General features: G+C 37.4%; 1 long non-coding RNA gene across 1 annotated transcript; it reads right to left on the bottom strand.

Moving 5' to 3' along the window:
* Positions 1 to 731: 731 nt before the first annotated feature.
* On the bottom strand, positions 732 to 22223 carry LOC141350384 (uncharacterized). The gene is made up of 3 exons (XR_012358483.1): positions 22086 to 22223; positions 9372 to 9399; positions 732 to 5692 (listed from the first exon to the last, which is right to left on the bottom strand). It is a non-coding gene; the product is annotated as an uncharacterized lncRNA (long non-coding RNA).
* Between the last annotated feature and the right edge of the window lie 906 nt (positions 22224 to 23129).

Here is a 23129-nt window from a genome sequence, read left to right as displayed (position 1 = left end):
TTTTTATATTTTGGAAGCAAAACTTTTGAAAATATTAATAACAATCTCAGTTAATAAGGAGCACTCCAATCCACCTGCCTGTTTAAGCATCATACACTGCATGGCTAGTCAAAATGTCATTTATATTTTACAACAGTTTTGATAGTGATTAATTGTCATTTCAAAATAACAGAGCACTGAGCTTCAAATACAATGAACTTAAGTGAAACAACTATACGGCTAAAAATAGCTTCAGCCTGCATAGCTTAACCTCTTACACTCTGAGGCTATTTTGGGGATTTTCACCCGGATTTGGCCTAACCAATTTCAAAAGCTTCTCATACCCACAAGCAGAGGTGCACATACAAAAGTTTGGTATCATTTTACAGGAAACCCTTTGAAATTACATAAAACACTGTTAAAAGTGCTCAACATGGTTGTATGTGTTGTCAGTCCTCTAATAAACACAAAAATAAATAGGCGCTTTTTGATGTTTTTTTTCTAAAGTCTATATTTAAAAGTGTATAACTCTGGCCCTGAGTGGGAACGAAACATGCAGACAGTTTTGTATGATTCCAGCAATTGCCAGCTTACAGAGGAAAAAGAAATTTTTTCTCTATCATAATAAATGCAAAAGTTATTTTACTCCAACTGATGGGAGGAATAATACGCTTATGGAGTACAATTTCTGCCAAAAAACATCATAAAATATCATTTTGCAGAAAACCCTTTGAAGTTATATAAAAAGCTGCTGTTTGTGACAAATATTGTTATTTATGTGGTTTTTCATATGATAAAACACCAAATTTTCTTTTTTTATGTTGTAAATAATGCCTCTGATAGTGAATAACTCTGGTTCTGGGTGCTCTAGCAGACTGCAGACAGTTCTGGTTGTTACCAGCAGCAGACAGTAAACACCCAAAAAAAGAATGAACTCTTTAGCATGTCACATTCAAAAGTTATTCTCATTTTACTGAAGTGTGCGAAAATACATTTTTCATATAAATATTAATTTTTTGTTTTGCACATATAATAAATAGCAAGGGATTATTCATGCACACAACCAAAGAAAATGTTGTGAATGGACTCATTTTTTAGAGTAGGACCTAAGAGAAAAGATGGTGTATCATTTGTGGCTATCTGTGCTATCTGAGGCAGTCCACACTCAAGTTTCCCATATGTTTACAAAAGACAATTTTTTACATCATTATTCATTCGACGATTGTTGGATATGTGATAAAAATAGGACAAACACTGCAGCCTTATTCCTGAGAGTGAGAGCTTTCATTTGATATAAGACTTGCCCATGTTTGTCATACTTGAAAAATATGAAATATGTGAATATTAAATGATATTAAAAATTATGGGGGGGGGTGATAGTGTAAATTAAGTGTAACTAACTTTCTTACAGTGAAACATATCTCAAAGTGATGCATATCTGCAGAAAGTAGAGAGTCTAAGCTTTCAAACAGTATCTCATATGTGGTACTGGGTCCATTACAGACCATTAAAAATTAAAGGAATATTTTAAAATAAGTCAAAATAAGATAATTCTGGACCCGGTACAGGGTCCACAGAGTCAAACAAAGTTCATTCATAATAACGTCGTATATATTTTAGCAACACAATTAACAGTTTTCTGCAAGCTACTGTTAAGATTGCTCATTTAAAAATATAACCAGAATAAAAATGGCTTACCTCTACGCGTTTCCTTAGATTTGAAAGAGTATTCTTTTAAAACGAAATAGCACAGTTTCAAGGCAGTCATAAGACACGAAGGACTCGTTCTTTTATTCAAGGACTTAAAAAAAAACTTGCATAAATAAAGCCATTGTTGTTGTGACGGGTCAGTTATCTCCTGAGGATTCTCCTCCGTTGTTTTTGAATGCAGTTTCATTCTCTGCTGCACTCGTGCGACTCGCGTAGCTTACGTGAAACAGCGCGGCAACAAGTTCAAAACGAAGCGCATGCTGTACCCTGATTGGTGGTTTGACGCATCACGTGTGCATCTTAGGTTTTTTTGTGCAGCTTTAGTTTGCCCAGTTACGTTTTTTATCCACTGATAAATAATATCTCGTAAGTAAGATATTTGATTTTAAAATGTAGTAAAGTAAAAGTAAAAGTCTCCCAAAATAAAAGTACTTGAGTAAAGTACAGATACGCGAAAAAACTACTTAAGTACAGTAACGAATTACATTTACTTCGTTACTGTCCACCACTGCAAATTATCTATATGAAATTTTGAGCTAGAGTTTCATGTATGTACTTTGGAGACACCAAAGATTTATTTTACATCTTAAAAAACTCTTGTGAAATGGCGCCTTTAAAAGTAAATGAAAGTAAGCACAGTATTCAACTTAGCTGAATAAATACATATCTCTCTTTTCTCTTAAACTTAACTTGATATTTCGCAGAGTCTGCTCAATCTACTACGTTAGTACAGGCGTGTTGGTTATATTGACCGTAGTTTAAGCAAGAGGGGAAGTAGTCAGGAGTGATGATGTTACTGTGCCCAAGGTCGAAGTGCTACAAACTAAGTGCAATATAGTTATATTTTTTACCATACTTCCTCGTGTAACTACTCATGTAACAGTCTTTGAATAGGGAAAACATTAGGGGTGTGCAAAAAAATCGATTCACATTTGATTAATAGAATTCCAAAAATCGATTCATAATTTTTTTTGTAATGCTGTGTTACTAATGTCCTGAAATGAGTTTATCTCAGTTTTCCCATAGATGGCGCTGCGTCGTATTCACTCTGACGCCTGCACACTCTTGTCACAGTGTTTCCCACACATTGACTTTACTTATGGGCGCGCTGCCCAGTTATATTAACAAGTGCCCAAGTATATCTGGCATCAAATTTAGTCTTTTATGTTTTTCTGTGATGATGACACTCTTTAATAATGACATTTTGTGTGCGACATGAGGAGTTCGGTGTGCGTTCATGTGCTCTCTGTTTCTCAATGAATTGGGATGCGACGGGAACAAGCTTGTGTCACATTGTATCCTTCATGTTTCTGAACTTGAGCAGAGTTTTACCATTAGAGGACTTCACGGAGCACCCACGGCCCGTATGGTTCCGGGTTTGTATTTGAAATGGTCAGTCAGGTCCGGGTCAGTCATAGTTAAATTACTTCGGGTCCCAAGTATGATTAATATTGTGTGTAAAACCTAAGTCGATCGGAGAATGACCGTGAGCGCTACCCAGAGATGGGGACTCGAGTTTGAGACTCGGACTCGAGTGCGACTTAAGTCGCACACACAGTGACTTCAGACTCGACTTGGGACTCGACCCTCGAGGACTTCGGACTCGACTCGGACTCGAGCCGCGCGACTCGTGAACAATGTTTATTTTTGGGAGGCGTCTGATGAGCTCGCTGTCATACCCCTCCCTCCGTTACCTACAACCTGCCCACGACGTGACACGTGACGTATCTGCTCCGCGCGCGCGGCCGCGAATCGAATGCACCGGCTGCTGCTGTCCCACTCATCTGAAGCTTGGGGTAGTGCTGTGACGGATCCGCGGTTCGGCTCGCATGCGATTCGCGGATTAATATGCAATTTAAATTGGGTAAGTTTATCATTAACTTGTTTCTAAGGCTTGCAATTGTTTAAATGGTTAAACAATTTAACCGCAAAAAGGCGCTAAATTGAGCAGATTTCTGTACGTACATGCGGTTAAGTGTGTCCGGTCCAGCTCCAGTCAGGTTCAGAGTTGCGCTACTTTGTGTCATACTGTAGTCCATTAACATACATTTATTGAATAGAGCAATGAAAAACAATGTAACGTTTTTATGTGAAGCGACTGCTGCATCTTCTTCCTGAAGCGCTCTACCTGTGTTTGAACACGCGTTTCAGTGCCCTCAGTAGTGCACATACAGACAGAAGTGTTTCAAAAGTTAAGCCAACATAAAATCTTTCTTTTCTTGACAGGGCACACACACACAAAATGATCTCACAGTATTCTTTTTCTAATAAAAACATTTTTGTTTATGTCTTAAGAAACCAGTCAGAAACCAATCTGGGCTTATTTGTTCTTAATAAAAAGACAGTAACCTCAATTAACCTACTTAAGTCTGTGTCATTTATGTTAATCAAACAACCCAAGACAAACAGAAAATCACGTCTATTGCTCAAAAATATAATAATAATATGTAATTTGTACAATAAAGACAGTGTTATTATCTATTTAATTTAATTTCTGTACCTAATGCTAATTTTAGACCTTACTTAATGTGCAACTTTGTTCTTTTTTATAAATGTTTACAATTTCTTTATTTGTTATTAGAGTTTTATTTGTTACAACGAGACTTGAGACTTGACTTGGACTCGAGCCCAGAGACTTCAGACTTGATTTGGACTCGAGCTCAAAGACTTCAGACTTGACTTGGACTCGAGCTCAGAGACTTGTGAACATCTCTGGCGCTACCGCGCTAAAGCTTGCGTGCAGTTTCAGCATGCCGAAGGTTTCTATGGCGATAAAACTGGCTCTTTTCTATTATTATTAATAAACCATATCTTTTCCAAAATCTATTGCACTGAACGAGCAAAACTCAAGCTGACTCAAGATTTACAAAAAAAAGCTGTAATGTAAAGTCCACTGTCACTAACAGCAAGTAGACTTTTGAATCTGAAATAATGAGTGGATTTAGCTTTTTTTAATCGGCAAGAGAGAAATAGAAAGAAAGGCACTTTCCTGCTTCTGCTCTATCTAATAGAAATAATAACCATTATAACACCAGTCACATTTATAATCTATAGACCTGCACTTTCTATCATTAATATACTATATTATTGTATTTAATAGAGTTTGATAAAAGGGGTCATCTAATTGCTTCATAACAGTTTTTATTTTTGCATAAAGACATAAAGTAACATCAAACTACATTTAACTTCTTGTGTTTCTTTTCTTTAAAATTGTATATCTACTTCAATCAGTCGCATAGGAAAAAGTAAACTACATTTACATACTGTGAATCGTTTTTTAAAATCGAGAATCATTTTTGAATCGAAAATCGTTTTTGAATCGAATCTTGAGCCAAAAAATCCGAATCGAATCGTGAAATTTTGTGAATCGTGCACCCCTAGAAAACATGGAAGTGTTTGGTGGCTTTTAAATTCTTCCCTGTTTGGATCTTAATGAATGAATGGTGCTAGGCTAAATGCTAACATATTCACGCCACACTTCACAACAAATAAAGGCAGGGTGCATGAAAGCCAATGTTTACATTTGAAATCATCTAAACAAACACACCCTTACCCTAATAGAATCTGGACCTTCTTTTGATAGACCCGCCCCACAAATACGCAACCCAGGAAACGATGTCAGTTAGTAGACATGCTGCTGATTGGCTACAAGTGTGTCTTCGTAGTCGGCCCGACTCCCTTTTCCAAAACTTTTTTTTTTCAGAAATTGTGCACCCCACCTTTAAGTGCACGCATTGAGAAAGTAGAGGTATGTATTAATTCATCTAAGTTGAGGGAAGAACATGGTAAAATATTGAAAAAGGTTTTCCTTTAAGAAAAATAAAAGAACTATGACAGCAAATCAGCAACTGTAGTTATAACCTTTCTCAAACAGACATCCTTTTCTGCATTCTTGATGCTCTCTGTCCTCCTCTGTCCCTTGCCCCAGTGAACCATTTTGACAGTGCCTTCTCAGCTTCTTGCTGATTGACCTTGGACATCAGGGCGTTGTCCTTAAGAGCATCTGCAAAACCAAATACATTTTTAAGATAAAAATGACACATTTGTTCTTTTTACAATGACAGTCTTTGGCATACAGTAGGTATCAAAGGATGGATACTCAAACCGAGCCCGCGGGACCCGGCGGTACCCAACGGGCTGGGTTCCAATAGACATTTAGAAATTATGTTTGGGTTGGGCTCGGTGCAATAAGGCATTGAACATTTGAAATTTAAAACAGCTTATAATATGTAGGTAGCCAATTGGCCTGTTCATCTTAAAATGAAACACGCGCATTCAGACATCACCTTCTTGCTACCTACTGTTTCAGGTGCACATGAGGGCGTATAAACACTATACGGGGCCAGAGGTGGGTAGAGTACCCAAAATCTGTACTCAAGTAAAAGTACAAGTACTTATACAAAAATGTACTCAAGTAAAAGTAAAAGTAACAATCTAGTTATTTACTTGAGTAAGAGTAAAAAAGTATTAGATGAAAAAACTACTCAAGTAGTTAGTTACTCGTTACTTCCGATCTGATTGAAAAGAAGTGTAAAATCCCTGAATTTCAGACTACTTGGAGGGCTTTCACAAACCTCTCCTTAAAAGTCTCATTGTTCTGCTTATATACTACTATAAACCTAGGTTAAAGTAAAGCAGTCGTTCTCAGTCCTCCAACATCACATAACGTGTCATTAAAAAAAATCTTAAACACACACTGACTGTTTTCTGACAGTTAACTGTGTATTTATTTTCACGTTCACAACAAAATTTGGCTGCATCTGCCTTTAAACAAGCTTACAGTAAGAAAAAAATAATGTCTGTGTCTGTTTGTTATCATGTTTTTATATGAATAGGTTATTTTCATTGCCATTAATGTGCAATTAATGAACATTAGGAGCTTGATAAAATGCTTATTTTAGAATTTCAAATGGAACTTATCTGTTTTTGCAAATCAACTCTACATTTATTATAATATATAAAACATGTTTCTTTAAAAACATACTTTATTCTTTTATTTTTATAAGTATATAGATTCTTTAGGAAGGAATTAAATAAAATACAATCTAGTTTTTATTCGTATGTATTTTCTACATTTAAGTAAGGTGTCCGGTTATGTGTAGGGGAGAACAGGCGAAAAGTACCATTTTTCAGTTTTTTTTTTTTAGTTTTTTAAATTTTTAAAGATAATGTTTCAGACAGAGATATATTTTTGCTGTGGTCAGTAACTCACAAGTGTGGTCTATCAATACCAGGTGGAATTTTGAACAAATGTAAAATGACTAGTATAATTTCACTTTGAACATAAGTGGTGAATTGTTACTTTTTTAACACAACAAAACAATGTAGATTTTCGTGTTACACTTGTTTTTATTAACTATACATGACTATGACCTCTTTAGTATGTAACTGCAAACATATTTTGTAATTTATCTTTGTAAAAAATAATGAAATTATATTTTCATTTTAAATTTCAGTTTTATCAAATGTTTCAAAAGCAACCAACAGTACAAACTTAAATTCAACAGTTTGAACGATATGAAAATTAAATTAAATAAAATTAGAATAATATAAATGGTACAAAAGTAAGTGTTACTTTCGTCCCGACAGGATCTCCTCACATTTAAACCCGATTTACTTTTATTTTGAAAAACTCTTGAGAAGTCAAACTTCAGGATGTGTTAGAGCACTATAACCTGAAGATTGATGAAACGAGAAACACAACGCGTTATAAGAAAACAATGACCGCTTTTGGAATTTACTTATGGTTGAAAACACCTTTCTGGATCTACACCCGGAAAATGGTGAGTAAATAACGCGATATTTGTCAGCTCTGTCAAGGGTTGCAAAGATGCTGTCATAGTTTGGGATGTAAATGGTATCTCCTCTTAGAAAATCGCTTTGTTACTTTCGTCCAGCGTTACTTTTGCTCCGGTTCTCCCGTATTATTAATGCAAGACTTAACATGCTGTTCAATTTGTTTAGTTTTATGAGGAAATGATATGGAAATGTGCAGATGTGAACGTGTGTTGTTTGTAAGGTTAGAGTAATTTTCATTGCTTGCACAAGAGCGCATATGACAAAAACAGTGCGTGAAATAATATTATAATAAGGCACTGCAGAAAGTGACACTTACCGCCGTGTTGTTTCATGTTGGAGCTTGAATTCCTGTACGCTGAGATGTCAGTTCGTTTTGGTGCACAAAGCATACATTGCATTATGAAACTATTCTTTTTGACCTTTTGTAGTGTAAACATAGACCAAACTTGAGGCCACGCGTGATCTGCCTCCGATAGCTTGCATAGGTCATCCTCCGCTTCAGTCATCTCCTTTCATTTACGCGCGCTAAAGGGTGAAACGTAGCCACCCCTCGCAACGCACGCTGCCTCTCTAACGTCTCGCGAGAGTTTCGAACAAGCCATATAAACTTAAAAAATAAAATATATTCATTAATTATTACCATTTGAAAGTAGCGTAGTAACGCCACCGAATGTAGCGAAGTAGAAGTACAGTTTTTTCATTAGAAATGTACTTGAGTAAGAGTAAAAAGTACCCATCCTTAAATTTACTCTAAAAGTACTAGTTACCCAAAAAAATTACTCAAGTAAATGTAACGAAGTAAATGTAATTCGTTACTACCCACCTCTGTACGGGGCTCCCGTTTCTCTGGGGATAGTGTTGTATTAGAGGTAAAAAATGATATAAATACTGTTCGGTTTCTCGCACAAACCGATCGTTTCGTGTCTTAGGACATGGATGTGTCGTGTCGCAGGGTTTTATTTGGATTTGTCTGTGCATGTTTTTTTTTCTCTTTTGGATTTTGTTACCATCCACTTATACAACTGACAGACTGAAACTGTTGGAGTTAAAAATCTACATTAGTGTTCTACTGAAGAAATAAAGTCACCTATCTCTTGGATGGCTTGGGGGTAAGCTGATAAACATAAAAGTTTCATTTTAAGATGAACTGTCATCACCCATTTTCATGTGTGCGGAAATATGTTTATGTTGCTGTGACAATGCGATTTTTAACTGTGTTGGGCTCAGACATAAATATTGTAATGCCTGTCGGGTTACGGTCGGGTTTGGTTACTGCCCTGTCGAACGTGGCCGGGCTCGGACAGAAAAATGCGGCCCGATCCGCACGCTAGTAGGTATATGCTTATGTTAAACATTATTTTTTCCTCACATAGCTATACTAAAAAATATTAGGTGTGTTCATCTTGAAGTGGCATTGTATACACTGATTGATGTATGAAATCAAAGTACTGTAAGAAAAATTAGAGAGCCGATCAAACTAGGAATGCACCGATACCACTATTTCCGCTTCCGATACTAGAATTCTGTAACAACACTGCTTATTCAATGTACAATAAACAGTTAATAATAATAATAATGTTACTAAATTCTGAACAAAATGTAATTCAAAATAGTCTTGCATCGTGATGTGCATTGTACCGTGACCTTTTATCAGGATACGTATCGTATCAGGAAATTGTTGGCAATACACAGCCCTAATAAATACAATTTTTTATTTTTCACTTTTTATGGAGCAGCAAATCCCTAAATAAGTGCTGTTTGGCACACTTGACTGCAACTACATTTCTAGTGAGGTTAAAAAGCAGGCCATGATGCATTCTATTGCAGTAGGGAAACTTTATATTGAAGAAACGTTAGCAAAATATTAAATTCTAAATACTTACATGGTATTGAATAACAGCTACTCAGGATCTGAAAAAAATCCATAAAAATGACAAAATTATATGAGTTAACAGCTGGCAAATACTGTTAAAGTTCACTAACCAAGTCCATACTATACAGTATGTAGGCTAAAATCTTTTTTTCATGTAAAGTTAAGCATAGAAGTGCAACAACAGTCTTGTTATAACATTGCACCTAATTGCTTCCATATATCCAAAATGACATTTAAACTTGTAATAGATATCTGTGATCAAACTGAGCAAACAAAATAGTGCTCTTTACAACAAAACATGCAGCCAAACGAAAACGTGATTTCCATAGGAGGGGACAGCCGTCAATATTATACTTGAGTAAAAATACAGTAATTCGTGTTATCTAATATTATCAAACTAATGTGTCACAAAAAGCACTCACATTTGAACAAACATTACTTTTTAGAGCGAATCAGACGCCAATCGTCGATGTATTTTCTTCCTGCTGTAATCATGTCTGTGATTGTAGACTTGGAATTAAGCCTTTTCCCCTTTATTATTTGATTCACGGATCCGGACAACAATTGTCTTGCCAAGAAAAAATCTTTAATATATATATATATGTCAGGAGAGAAACCAGTAAAGATGTTCTATTTATGACAGCCTATACATTTCTTTAATTCTCCTTCCTTTCACCCCGTCATCCCTCAGTTTCTCTGGGGTGGTACAGTAAGGTTTGAGCTTTTATACATCACAGAAAGACTTCCTTGTAAGGTAGAAACACATGTTGCTTAAGCATCTCAAATATAGAACATATATGTCATGCTAACACATGGCACAGTCCACTCCTATATTAAGATACTATTCTTAGTGTATACTTCTATGGTGCTTTGCAAACTGTACACATCTGACATGTCATATCAATAGAGCGTATTACCCTCTTTCAATCCCCTGACATGTGATCCATACTATCTATAGTCTCGTGCATTCAAACACATGCATTTAACACTCCATAAGTATGAATATAAAGAATAATAATACAGATACATAATATATAATAATGAAATCATATCAAAATAATACATTTTAATAAAAGAATAAATTTAATAATAAAAGACTAAATTTTAAGTCTTCATCTCCCTCCACTGGAACTACGGCCGTCAGTTCCACACCATTACTCCCAGGTGGCCAACCTATTGAAGTTATAGTGAGGAGAAGAAATTGCAGACCAAGAGATAGTCAGAAAGGACAGAAGAATGGGAAAAGAAAGGAAAGAAAAAACAAAAAAACCCAACCCATGGTATGTCCCCGTATACTATGTGTCAATTAACGACTATGTGTAAGCATTTAAAATGAACCCCAATCATCTAAGAAAAAAAAAAACTAATAAATCTTCACCGGTGCCTTTGCTCATTAAATACTTAACTCTTTAATAAGTATCTAAATACCCCAAGTTCCCGGCCAAAACAACAAACAAAATAAATGATGTTAAAGGATCCTATCCCTTAGGGTTGAAAATCAGTAAGCAAGTGTGCATTGTTATGTAGTTGTGTAGTATGTATAAATCTCCTATTTCACTCTGTATGTCCCATTAACCATCTCTAATCAATGTCAATGGAATTGATTCCTGAAACGGAAACAGAGAAATAATTAAACATCAATTCCTTGTTCCCATTCTTTAAAGATAATGGACGAACATTGCTCAATCTCAGGCCATAAGACATTATCATCATTTTGTTCATTCACTAAGCAAGGTTTAACTTGTGACCAATGATACCATCTATCTGTCCCTACACCCTTCCCTTTGAGGCAAACACTTGTATCAGTTGTTAAGAGTATCTCATATGGCCCCTCCCATCTAGGCTCTAAACCTTTCCTAGCAATGCGTTTGACCATAACAAAACTGCCTAACTTGGGAATATGTGGAATATCAGTAGTGGTGTGTTTTGCGTCCCATTGCTGTTGAGCTTCTCGCACTTTCTTATTATTGTCTTTAATAGCTTTGTCCAGCATAGCGAGATAGCGTCGTAACTTTTCTTGGAACAAAGTAGAATCTCCTCCTGTTCCCGCAGGTGGTGGAGCATCAGGAGGTAGAACCATTGCTCTTCCAGTCATTAATTCAAAAGGTGTTAATCCTGTAACTCTGTTTGGAGTTGCTCTCAAATTCCACAAAATAGCAGGTAATAGTTTATGCCAACCTTGGCCAGTTTGCAGAATAGCCTTGGTTAGAGATGTTTTCAGTGATCGGTTCATTCGTTCTACCATTCCTGAACTTTGTGGATGATATGGAATGTGGAATTTCTGTTTAATCCCCATCAACTTCATTGCTTCCTTCATCAGTTTTCCAGTGAAGTGAGTTCCATTGTCAGAATCAAGTTCATATGGAAGACCCCAGCGGGGAAAGACTTCCTCCACTATTACTCGTGCTGCTGCTTCAGCTGTGCAAGTTTTCGTAGGGAATGCTTCTACCCACCTAGTAAACCTGTCCGAAATTACTAGAATATAGTGGTACCCTCCACTGGGTGATAAAGGTCCTGTGAAATCGATTTGCAGATGTGTCCATGGACCTGTAGGTCTAGGTGCATGTGACATTCGCACCTTTACAGATTTTCCCACATTTGCTTTTATGCAGATCAAGCATCTTCTACAGTAATCATCAATGTCTCTCATCATTCGTGGCCACCACCAAGTCTCACTGATTTGAGCTTTCATTGCTTTTGCTCCAGCGTGCACTTTTCCATGATACAGCTGCATTAGTTCTCTTCTTGTTCCGATAGGCATTACCACTTGTCCTGTTGGAATTCTCCAAATACCTTGATCATCTTCTTTTGCTCCTGCTTTTATCCAGTGTTCTTTCTCTTCATCTGTCTCCATTTGATATGACAGAAGGTGGAGCTCAAGATTATCTTTGCTGTTTCCCTTTACCAAGGTAACAGGAGTAGGAGGAAGTAGAGCTGCTTCTCTAGCTGCTGCATCTGCTGCCGTGTTACCCTGACTTTCTTTGGACTTGTCAGATTGATGTGATTTTACTTTGATCACGGCTGCTTCTCTAGGTAAGTGACAAGCTGCAATCAAGCGACGAATTATGGAAGCATGTTGTATTTCGCTTCCACTGCTAGTGATAAGTCCACGTCTTTTCCACAGGGCTAGATAGTCGTGGACCACGCCTAAGGCATAGCGGCTATCCGTATATATATTGACTCGATCTCCTTCTGATAGTTCAAATGCTTCCGTAAGTGCTACAAGCTCAGCTACTTGTGCTGAAAACTGTCCAGAAAGAGATCCTTTCTTTACAACAGTTCCATCAGCTTCCACTACAGCCCATCCAGTATGTCGTTTTCCATCGACATAGTAACTAGATCCATCGACCCATAACTCTTTGTCTGGGTTTTCAAGAGGGATTGGATTAACTGGACCAAGACTATCTTCTTCTACTTGTTTTTCACACTCATGTGGTATTCCCTCATGTGGTTCCAGCATCATTGTTGCAGGGTTAAGAGAAGAATCCCTGATGATTTCCACTCTCAAATCCTTGTTTAACAAAGTTGCTTCCCATTTTGCTCTTCTTGCGTCAGTTATGGTCTTGATGTTTGTGTTGTTCAACAGTGTCACTATGCTGTGTGGGGTGTGCAATATGATAGTTTGTGCTCCTATCAGATTTTCAACTGCATCCATTGCCCATGTGGCACCATCGAGGGCTTGTATACATCGTGGTTGACCAATCATAGTGACAGGTATTTTTGTGGAAAAGTATCCAACTGGTTTGTATCGATCACCTGGTTTTTGACACAGTACTGCTGAATACGTCTCATCTCCCACCCTGGTCCACAAATGAAATGGCAACCGTCCATCAGGAAGTCCCAAAGCTGGGGCTGAAGTCAGTTTTTCTTTCATAGAAGTAAACGCTTCCTCAGCTTCTGGTTTCCAGTTTATCTTTTCCACTCCAGGCTTTCCTCCCTTGTACAGGTCGATAAGGGGGCTAGTGATGCTGGCAAAATCAGGTATATACTGACGACAGTAGTTGAAAAGTCCCATCACCTTCCGCATTCCTGTAACTGTTAGAGGTTTTGGAAGTTGTCGTAATGCTTCTACACGCTCGGTTGTCATTCTCCTCCCCTTGACAGATATTTCTTGGCCCAAGTAGATCACCTTGGTTTTGGCCAGCTGTGCTTTGTCGGGGTTGACCTTGAATCCTCCTTTCCTAAGGGCTTGTAGGACAACATTCAGAGCAAATAGATGGCTGTTTTCATCTGGGCTTGCAATCAACAAATCGTCAACATACTGGAGGCAAACACTTCCTGAACTCTCAATTTCAGTTTTTTGCTCTGTTAAGAACTGGTCCAAAGCTCTATGAAATACAACAGGAGACAAATTAAGACCTTGTGGGAGTCTGTTCCAGACATACTGTTTTGTGCCCACTGTGAAGGCCAATTTCTCTTGAGATCTTTCATCAATAGGTATAGACCAGAAAGCTGACAGTACATCTAGTACCGTATAAATTCTTGCATTTCCTGGAATATCATTCAGAATGGTGGCAGGATTGGCTACAATAGGATGCGGTTTTGGTGTTACACTGTTAAGTCTCGTGTAATCGATGGTTAATCGCCATGAGTTGTCTGATTTCTTGACAGGCCATACAGGACTATTAGTGGTTGATGAAGCCTGTCTGATAATTCCTTCAGCTTCCAAGTCTGCCACTATTTCTTCCACGGCTTGTCTTGCTTCAGGTCGGATGGGGTACTGTTTATGAGGGGCATGTATTGGTCCTTTAATAACAATGGGGTCAATGTTGGCTTTGCCACAATCCAATTTATGTTTAGCCCAAACATCTGTATATAAACTGCACAGAAGACCCCACACACCGTCTTTTCCCCAGTCTCTAATAATTGGCTTTGCAGTACCAACAGACCATAGATTACAAGTGCGATCTTCATGTGGTATTATCCCAGCTGCTGTAGTGATTTGACGGCTGTCAGTGAATATGATCATGTTTAACAATGGAAGGATGTCCATGCCAATAAGGCTTCCTTGTGAATTCGGTCCCACCCAGAAAGATGTCCATAAGACTTCATCTTCATGTATTTGCAGATGAACTTGTATACTTTTGCAAAATTTTGTGATACCACCTCCAACTCCTTCAACTTCCATAGTTTCATTTGTTGTAGGTAGGTTCAGATCTGTTATTGAAATTGCTGCTCCTGTGTCAACTAAAATGTCACATGGGTGGCCCCCTATTAATGCATTGATGAAAAGGCGATTATCTCTTTTCTTATCAATACAGGGGGCCGCTGATTCCTATTGCGGACGCATAATTCCCTCAATGAGCTGACGAACTTGTGCTTCAGTCCATGTCTTCCCTTGAGAGTTTTCATCATAATTTTTCGCACTGACCTGTTTAAATGATGGACCTTGACCATCTGATCCACCTCCTTTAGCCCAGTAATCTTTTCTAATGTGGCCAGGCTTTCCACAATTGAGACAAACAATCAGCTTCTTCTTTGTGTCCATGTTGTATTGAGCTGTCGCCACTCCTCTTCGATATGACTTGTTTCCTTCTTCCTTGTTTGATCTCATAGCCATCTCTAGGCGGCCAGCCCATTGCATATTTTGGTCAAATGTCTCGCCTGGGTTGACTCCAAGTGACAAGGCTTGTTGGTATTTTGCGCTCAGTCCATCCACAAGTGTGTCGGTAAACTGTACATCATCTCTGTCAGGTTGTTTCTTAGCACAGAGTGCCCATCTCTCATAAGCATTCCACTTACGCAGAGCATATTCATCTGGAGATTCATCATCCTTTTGCTTAATCAATGTCACTGACGTGAAAGGAATTTTACCGCTGCCTAAGATTTCTTGGATTTCTTTTCGGAACCCATCTAATGCTTGCCAAAGACCCAGGGGTCGCCCCTGGCCATCAACCCACAAATCTATCCGTTGGGCTGTTGTTATCGAAGCTGGCAAGCGTTCCCATCTGTCTCTTGGAATTTTAGCTTTAACAATAGTGTGTATATCTCTTAATGTCATTTGATGTGCTTCAACCAGAGAGTCTAATTCTCTCCAAAACTCTGTGTTTGGATCTTGTCTCTTTAAAGGAGACAGGGCTGTGAGAATGGGTTGACGTTCTCCTGGTGTGAATGGTCTCTCTTCTGTCATCATTTCAGATTCTTCTCTTTTAATTGCAGGTGAAGAACTTACAGGACCGATTTGATCAATTGTGATCATGTCATCATCTCTTGTCTCATCACCCCAGTCAGATCCATCATTACGAGCTGGTGTACATCGTAGCATGTCTCTATTTGGCTGGGCTGATTTAGATCTCATTATTATTGGAGCTGCTTGTGCAGATGCAATATACTTTTTGTCAACTAAACCTTCATTTGATCTTGAAGCCTGAGGCTGCATCAGAGGTTTAGAAGAACTTCTATATTGTTCAGGCAATGTTGGATAAGTTGGGTTGTAAGGAGGAGGTGTTACAGTTATTGTGGATTTTTCTGGTGTTTGTGAATATTTCCTTTCAGCTTCAGTTATTATATTTGTCCAATCTGGATCAAATGAATCATCATCTTCTTTAACTGAACATTTAATAGATATGATTTTATTCAACTTGTTATATGCTTCAACTTGAGGCTTCATTGCTTCAACAACAAGTGAAACTGGACACCCATTAATGCCACAACAAATTCCTCCTTGCTCACAATCCAACTATCAGCCAGTATTGGGAATACTTTTGTCTTGATAGAGTCTTTTTGGGACTCGAACCAGCTTAGCTGCACATCCATAGATGCGTTGATATCCAGTCCTTTTTTAAAAAACTTAGTTTGCTTCTTCTTCTTTTTATCCAAATACCAAACAGATATCATTTTGCTGTTACAGACACTTGCCATCTTGCAAATTATTTGTCCCTCAGTCTCTTGTATGTTCAAAACAGCAGGACTATTTGTGTGTGTGTGTGTGTGTGTGTGTGTGTGTGTGTGTGTGTGTGTGTGTGTGTGTGTGTGTGTGTGTGAATTCCAAGGGAGGCCCCAACAGCAGCAAGGCTATTTATATGTGTGTGTGCGTGTGTGTATTCCAGGGGAGCCTCTCAGCTTCTCTCTGCTTCTCTTCTCTCTAACCTGCTCTAGTTTACTCGAGGAACAAAGAAGGGGGGAAATAAAAAAAACAAAATAAAATTAACTAATTATTTATAAGTAACTTAATCAATTTTATATTTCCTTTTTCTTCTATTTTTTCCTTATTTTATTTTATTAAAATTTTTCCAAGTTGCTCTCAGATCAGTCTCCTCCATAAAACACTAAACAGCTTCATTGTCAAGATTGAAATGCACGCGATTCTAGCTCCTTTTAATTGATTCCCTTCTTCTAAGGGTTCAATTCCCAGCGTATTTAAACGTTTTAGGGTTTCTTCGTATCTTCTATACTGCACTGCACTAACTCGGAGCACAGACCCGCTACTTTAAATCGCAATAAATCACCACTGTCACACTATCCTCATTTCCTTCTGAAACGATTCTTCGGTGTGTTGGAAATATTTTAGAGATTACTCTGCCATCGTTTTTACAGTCTCGCCATATTCCAACCACCTCCCAGTCATGACAGCTGATTGCTAAATCGCCTTACAGCTATCCCAATATATTGACTAAATGGTCTTCTTTCTAAAAAAGATCCACTTTTTTATAAGTCTTTTCAAACATAGAAAAGACTACCCCAGCTTCATTCAATATTTTTTAGAGGTTTACTGATCAGAGCAACTCAAATAAGCCACATCAAATTTATATTATTTAAATTATTTTCCTATTTCTGACACATATATTCATTGGCAACACAACTGATGTTTAAATGACACAGTTCTTTTAAGCAGTTTCAGTCAAAATCCAATCATCAGGCAGACTTATAATTATTTTGAAATAAAATAAAGTCTTACCTGAAATGATTGAGACAAATGCCTGAAGATGCAATCCTTGTTCGTGACGCCAAATTGTAGACTTGGAATTAAGCCTTTTCCCCTTTATTATTTGATTCACGGATCCGGACACCAATTGTCTTGCTAAGAAACAATCGTTTAATATATATATATGTCAGGAGAGAAACCAGTAAAGATGTTCTATTTATGACAGCCTATACATTTCTTTAATTCTCCTTCCTTTCACCCCGTCATCCCTCAGTTTCTCTGGGGTGGTACAGTAAGGTTTGAGCTTTTATACATCGCAGAAAGACTTCCTTGTAAGGTAGAAAAACATGTTGCTTAAGCATCTCAAATATAGAACATATATGTCATGCTAACACATGGCACAGTCCACTCCTATATTAAGATACTATTCTTAGTGTATACTTCTATGGTGCTTTGCAAACTGTACACATCTGACATGTCATTTTCAATAGAGTAGGGATGCTCATATCAGTTAATTTTCCCGACCGACAACCGTAGCTTCTAAACCGAACATTAACCGTTAACTGATAAGATTTTAATATGAAATTGTCTTTGAGTAAAAATACAGTTTACGGTTGTCTGTGAACTAGTAAAAAAAAACATTTAATTTGAACGTGCAAACAGCAGCGACAGATCTACAACAGAACCAGGATTCATACATTATCAGATATTCACGCAACATTACCTTATTAAAAAGCATGCGAACAGTCCAGAGGATTAATATCCAAAAAGGGCAGATTGTCTCCGTTTCATCTACCACAGTGGTCATTTCTAAAGCAGGGCGCTTTTCAGAAAGTTTTGGTTTTGCGTCGTCTTTCTCCGTTTGTCCAAAAAGAGCTAGATGTTTATGGTTAGGGTCAGAGGCCATCAGCGAACGTATGTCCGGATGTGCGCAAGACGGACCGCATCATCTTGCACGCGCGTCTCCGTTCATCTTCCAAACACGCATACAAATGATTTCTCATACAAATGATTACTTTATCAGACCGTCAGGGCAGCAATCATTTGTGTCATTTACAGGACATTCACAAATTAAACATTCGGACGGGATTAGTTTTACGGGGTAGATGGCGTAATGTAATTTTACCACAGGACGTCTGTTATATTAATGGTCAATTCGGACGGGATTAGAAATCTCAGTAAAACATTCAGAAGTGGGAGGGATAACTCGATTGCGCACCTCACGTCTTCACGTGCACATACCTTGCTTTCTGATATCAGATGTGCAAACAACATGACACAGACGAGGGAAAACGCGAAACACTGTGTTTAATTTCAGTTTTATAAACAGTTCCGTGCCTCTGAAAAGTAAATTTGACTTCTTTTTTTTTTTTAAGTTTGTGTCGTGTTATTCAGGAACTGACTTGTAACTGACTTGTTTTTCCGCTTAGAACGCAAGTAAATGCTTCTTTAAGCGCTTTTATATTTAAAAGAAACCCGCAAATTAAAAGGAAATGACGCGATTTACGTGGATATTTACAGCTGGTCTATTCGCACTGGATTAGTATTACCTGAGGTAATTTCTCCGGACCTTTTTACAGAAGGTAAAAGTTGCCGTAATCTTTACTGACATTGTCCGTAATGATTACTGACATGGAGCATTCGGACTGGACTAAAATCACTGTGAAGCTCTGATAAAAATTGCTTTACCCCACCTTCCTATGTAAAACTAATCCCGTCCGAATAGTACTTAGAAAAATGTCGAAATGTCTGTCGGCTCATGAGGACACGCACCATGTATTAACAAATATTTTTTTATTTTAACTGATAATGTTAATCTGTCATAAATTCTTACCTTCGGTTAACGGTTAAACGGTCAATGTGAGCATCCCTACAATAGAGCGTATTACCCTCTTTCAATCCCCTGACATGTGATCCATACTATCTATAGTCTCGTGCATTCAAACACATGCATTTAACACTCCATAAGTATGAATATAAAGAATAATAATACAGATACATAATATATAATAATGAAATCATATCAAAATAATACATTTTAATAAAAGAATAAATTTAATAATAAAAGACTAAATTTTAAGTCTTCAGTGATTAAAGTGAACATTTTTGAAAGCGCGTTAACTTACTTTGTCAGCTCGCGTGCGTTTATCCGGGTCTGACGCACAGGCAGTGTTGTAATGTAACGAAGTAAAAATACTTCGTTACTGTAATTAAGTAGAAATTTCACGTATCTGTACTTTACTTCGCTATTTAAATTTATGTCTACTTTCACTTTTACTCCACTACATTTTCTAGATAAAATGTATACTTTTACTCCGATATATTTTCACTAAGCATATTCGTTACTCGTTACTACAAAAAATCAGAAGAAATGTGTGCGACCTCAATAAAGGAGGTTTTAGCGAATCAGTGCTTCTAGATTGATTTACGCATGCTCCGCACACTCAATAAGGGAGGTTTTGGCGAATCAGTGCTTCTAGCTTGATTTACGCACGCTCCGCACACTATATTTCACGTACACTCTTTTTTAGCGTAGTGTTGCCAAAGGATGAGGATGGAAGCACAACTGTAAGTGCAACGACTGGAGGACCTCCCGTTATCGACCACCCCGACGATGAACAGGATGAGAAAGCTAACGTTATACATCCGTGGCCGTATTTGTAAGAAATGTTTTTGTACATTGGAATTAAAGATTCCCGATTACTGAATAAAGTGCCTCTTATGCCTAGCGAAAATCACTTACATTTTGTCATTTAAAAACTCCCCGTCCAACCTGAAGAATCACATCAAGGTACGTTAAAATAATAGTTATTAAGTAAAGCCACAATGTCAATGTGATTAAACATTAGTTATCATAAGCCGTATTAGATAATTATCTGTCTAATGTGATGGCCAGGCGCACATGTTTAATAAACGTTAACATTACACCGCTGATTTTCCATGGATTTATTTAATTCACAGAGAACTCTCAACTGAAACACGCTTAACTGTTTATGGTAACATTATAGCATAACTGCCGGCCAAATATTCCCTCCGGTAGGCTAATGTTAGATTGAGAAAGATTTGTTAAAAACATGTTAATCAGTGGCAGGTTAGAAAGAAAGTGTTTAGGACTAAATTCACGTCTTTAAAAGCATCATACGTTTTGTCAAACTTGAGATTTCCTTTTATGTTAATTAACTTAAAACTCAGTGGTTATAGGATAATGTTGTGCTAATGTTATACATTGTGAATGTACGCTTGCATTGTATCAAAGTCACAGTGCTTTCATTGCCACACAACGAGTTGGCATTTTTTTCTTAGTAGAGCAGCTAACTTAAAGGGATACTCCACTTTTTTCAAAAATATGCTCATGTTTTGAAAGAAATAAGTTATAATGTATTTTTCATTTTTACCTGTAGTTCATACAAAAGTGAAATTTCTGCTTTTTTATTTGATGTCAGCTCTAAAAATATGCTGTTTGCTCTTTGAACTTAAGAGAATTGTGCCTGAAAGTGCTGGAAAAGACAGATTTTTTTTTTTATGATTGAGATTAAGAAGATAATGGGAACCCTGAATATGCTTTACCATAAGAAAGCCACAATAAAGTTCACAATCAAAGTTCTAACCGCTTGCTTTAAAAAAAAACTTTTTAATTTTACTTTAAATACTTAAGTACATTAAATATCAGAAAATTACTTTTGATACTTAAGTACAGTATATATCAGATACTTTAAGACTTTTACTTAAGTAATATTTTTAAAGACAACTTTCACTTCTACCAAAGTCTTTTTTTTAGTACAATACTTGTACTTTTACTCAAGTACTGCTTTCTAGTACTTTATACAACACTGCGCACAGGTCGCGGGAGCATTTTCTTCTTCGAATACATTTACCGCTTCTGTTTCAGAAGATTGATAGTTCACTTGCATCCACTTCATCTAACTCCTATCGGCGTGTTTTAAGTTCCACGTTATGAGAGAGAAGTGCTGCAGATGTACAGATGATTCAGATCTTGCAGCAAACGGAACAAATCATTCAAATTGATTCAAACCGTTCAATCAATACCTAACTTAGTTTAGAGTCGACCCGGTATAAAACAGTAGCCGTTTCTCAATATGCGTTCTTATCTGTACTTGCGTTCTTGTGGACTTGTGAAACGTCATCAGTCGCGGCCCAAGTACTGTTCCAATTCAAAGTTTGCATCAAGCCCAAGTTCACATAAAATCCCCGGATGTGTTCTTGATCCGCACATTTTATCGAGGATGCATCAGAGGAGACTTGTGTGGACTTATGAGAGCGAAGTTTCCCAGAATGCATTTCGCGTCAGGAGTTCGTTCTTCCGAGTCTGAACTTGCAAGTTCGAACTACGAAGGACACTAGTCCGAGTTTTGAATACTTGGTATTGAGAAACGGCTAGTAATTCATTTGCAATATTTTGTGAAGAATCGACTCGTTCAAAAAAATCATTCATTCACAAATCAAATGCTTCGGCAAATTATGAAAAAACAATAATAATCTGAAGTTCGCATTTCGTACTGCATTAAAATAAAGTGCGTCGTGCAAAACTGAGTGGATGTCATTTTCATTAGAAATATCATCGAGTTACGAGTAAAAGTAAAAATACCCACTATAACTGTTAAATATATCCTAAAGTGCTTCTTAAGTACATGTAACGTTAACAGAGTAAATGTAGTGTGTTAATACTCTGACAATTTAAAAACCAGGTTGATTTTCGCAACCGCAACGCATTCACCTAACGTTACCCCGGCGAGCTTCGCCACTGAATAACATCCAAGAAATTTTTAATGTTTGACTACTTGAATATACTTTTTATCAACAGTTTAATGTCATATAATGTAATAAAACAGACCTACTCACCACACTTCGAGCTTGCAGCACTCCAGTGAAGACAGCAATGTACCAGATCCAACTGGCTCAGCAGAGCAATGCGCATGCACATGTCCTTTTTTCTTGGCGCTGTTTTTTTTAAATGAATACAACATATGTTTCTGCATAAATATACCCCAAAACACAATGTGCATATAGCCCTTACGAAAATTAAACATGGTTTTATTGTGGTAAAAGTGTAGTAACATGTTTTTTTTTGTGTATTGGTTACTATCAGCAAAACCATAATTTTACTACACTTACCATGGTTTTACTATGGTTTTTTGGTTTTAACTATAGTAAAACCATGGTTAATTTTCTATATGAAAGTATAATAGCCCATTGAAAAAAGAGACAATAGCCAACGAAAATTAAGCATGTTTTTTGTGATACAGTAAAATCCCTGCTGAAAAAAACAGCATCAAACCAGCATGGACCAGCATGGGAATTATGCTGGTCTATGCTGGTTTGATGCTGGTTTAGCTGGTGGTCACCAGCATACCAGCACCAAAACACAACATAGGCTGGTCTTATGACCCGCATGGGATGCTGGTGCTAATGCTGGTTTGGTGCTGGTTTAGCTGGTGCTAATGCTGGTTTGGTGCTTGTTTAGTTGGTGCTAATGCAGGTTTAGCTGGTGTTCACTAGCAAACCAGCACCAAAACACAACATATGGTCTTGCTGGTATGCTGTTTTTTTCAGCAGGGATGTTTTTTGGTATTGATAAGGCCTACTATTGGCAAAACCATGGTTTTACTACAGTAACCATGTTTTGTTGTTGTTGTTGTTGAAACTGTAGTAAACCATGTATTTAATTTTCGTAAGGGTATATTTTGGAGAAACTGTAGCCCATAGATCCCAAATAAATAAAACACAGTACCCCTGTTCACATGACCTTAGCAAACTGAAGGTAGGAGCATCTGTTTGGAGAGCAGTGGCATCCTGCTTGCAATTCTGCCATTCACGCCGTGACGGCCGCGTGGTGACTTCTTTTTCGAGGGCGCACAATGCAAATCTCATCACAACATGTATGTA

The sequence above is a fragment of the Misgurnus anguillicaudatus genome, chromosome 18, assembly GCF_027580225.2.
Source record: "Misgurnus anguillicaudatus chromosome 18, ASM2758022v2, whole genome shotgun sequence".
Lineage (NCBI taxonomy): Eukaryota > Metazoa > Chordata > Actinopteri > Cypriniformes > Cobitidae > Misgurnus > Misgurnus anguillicaudatus.
Note: the sequence above shows the minus strand (reverse complement) of the source record. Positions and strands in the feature narration are given on the sequence as shown.